The sequence below is a fragment of the Otolemur garnettii genome, unplaced genomic scaffold (genome assembly GCF_000181295.1).
Source record: "Otolemur garnettii isolate 467f Iridium unplaced genomic scaffold, OtoGar3 scaffold00205, whole genome shotgun sequence".
In the NCBI taxonomy this organism is placed as follows: Eukaryota; Metazoa; Chordata; class Mammalia; order Primates; family Galagidae; genus Otolemur; species Otolemur garnettii.
In genome coordinates this window covers 2,356,419-2,358,821 of record NW_003852600.1, presented here as the reverse complement: position 1 = coordinate 2,358,821, position 2,403 = coordinate 2,356,419, and positions in this window count along the sequence as shown.

Below are 2,403 nucleotides of genomic sequence, written 5' to 3'. Positions count from 1 at the left end.
CACAGGTCTACAGCGCTGAGATGTGAGTGTACATGAATGTGTGTTCACAGGTCTACAGTGCTGGGATGTGAATGTACATGTGTGTTCACAAGTCACACAGCATGAGATCCAAGTGTATGTGTGCGTGTTCACAAATCATACACACATACGTAAAAGAGTCATTGAGAGCAAGGAAAACAGACTTAGAGACCCAGTACTCCAACACATCTAATGTCTCCCAGGAGGTCAGGAGGTCAGATGAGGAGAGGCTAATGGAAATCTAATATATAGGAGCTGGCAATTTTCCAGAACTGATTAAAGACAAGAGTCCTCAGATGGAGTATTTTCAGGGCACTAAGAACAATAATTTTTTTAATATCCACATTTAGACATCACTGTAAAAATATAACGCATCAAGCATGAAAATAAAAATCTTACAGGTTAGAAGGAAAAAAGAGATGGTTTATCTTCAGATAACAGTAAATAATGTACCACAGCTGTCTTATCAACACAAATAGACATCAGGAGGAGACAGGAGACAGCTCTGTAAACTGGAAGGGGTACAGACACCCATACGCAGCCGAGCCATCACTTACGACAGAACAAGATGAAGACGCCTCCACACGCAGACCACAGGAGTTCCCCACTCACAGACTTACAGTGACAGGGATACACAGGATGTGGGTGCAAGAAAAAACCAAGAAGCCTGACACTGACAGGTACAAGGTATGGGTACAGATATATTTAGATTAAAATATGATTTGTTTTTAGTTAAATCAACAAAAACAATAGGTAGTGATGGGGAAATGTGGGGTGAGAGGATGGACCGTGCCAGGTGGTTAAGAATGATAAGGCCTCCGCTTGTCTGGGAAAGGTAAAGATAAGGAACAATGTCCTCTTTATTAGAAACCTTTACATTTTATATATAAGAAAATTGCAACCAATTGCTTCCAAGGCAGTAGAGTGATGTTTTCAAGAGATGAAAAAGGTATCAAGAAAAAAAAAGATAATAACACAAAGAAAAAGTAATAAAGTATGATAATCAAAAAACACATTTTCCCCCATCCCACAAAGGCCATAAACTTAAGTCCAGCCACACTAGTAATCACAGTAAAAGTAACAGATTTAACCACTTATTTACAGTAAAAACCAAGAACCAAGCCTTCTCTTTTCAATGCTCTGATTTCTGCTAAAAACTTGAGCATATGTGGGAGACTTGGTTTAAATGGACAATGTCGCAAATGTTTATGATAAATGATTTTTAAGCTGAAGTTAAATCAGAAGAAAGCGTAATGATTGCCTCCTCCTGAGAAGGAGAGCAGAAACACTGGGACACAGATAAAGGTGATTTTTTACGAAGAACCTCATTCAGTCCTACAGAGACAAGAAAACGCCCTGGGCCCTGAACACGCTCTGCTTGCTCCTCAGTCCAGTGTTGTCTGTGCTGCTGTCACACCTGGGACTGTGCACGTGACAGCCTCGTGTGCAACAGATGAAACCACGTCTGCTGACAGCTCGACGTGCACGAAGCCGGTGGAAGGAGCACCTTCCTGCTGCCCACATGGTCCCTTCTCTGGACCACGATTAAGCTTCCAACCTGAAGTAGCAGCATGCTGACCTCTAAGGTGGAAATCGTGGGACAGCTTTTGCTCAGGTTAACTTAACCCACAGCTTTTACACTTCCCTGAGTCTTTCAATTCCTGGACATTGGAATCAGGGGGGTTTAGAGCTGGAGGAATGAACAGTGGAATTTGGAAAACACTGGAATCAAGGAAAGTGACTTAGGCCAGTACACTGGTCACAGGAGCCCTAAGAGTCAAGACCAGACCAAACGCATCTCCTCCTCCCCAGGCCTTGTGGCCGCTGCCTCGCTCTGAGGTGAGCAGTAAAGTGCCCCCACTTGGGCTCCTTGGATGATTCCTGGGGCCCGGTCCTCCAGCAAGGAGCACCAGGAGGGCTCATAGGAGGTTCTCAGCCAGCCGAGTGCAGCGCACTTTCACCTTGTGACCCATCAGCCTGGGGAAGCTGCTGTCTCCCCCTCTAGCCAGACAAGCTCCTGAGAACAGCATGGCCACTCCCATCCCCAGCAGAGCAAGCTCAGTCATTTCAGTCTTGGTACCACCGTGTTTCAAAAAGCAGATGTCATATTTTTTAGCCTCTTTTCAAGAAAGACTCACCACCAGGAAGCTGCCTCACAAATATAACACAAATCCAAAACCAATTGGAATTAGAAAAATTCTAAAGCCACAATGTTTTAATGTGGACCAAGATCCAGAGTCAAACACCAAAGATAAAATCCAAACTAGAAATGCCTGTAGGACTGCACAGAGGGAAAAGGAAAGGGTGAAAGAGGGTTGAGGGAGAGCCTTCTAAGTGGGGAAACAGGGCTGCAGGTTAGAAGGAAAAAAGAGATGGTTTATCTTC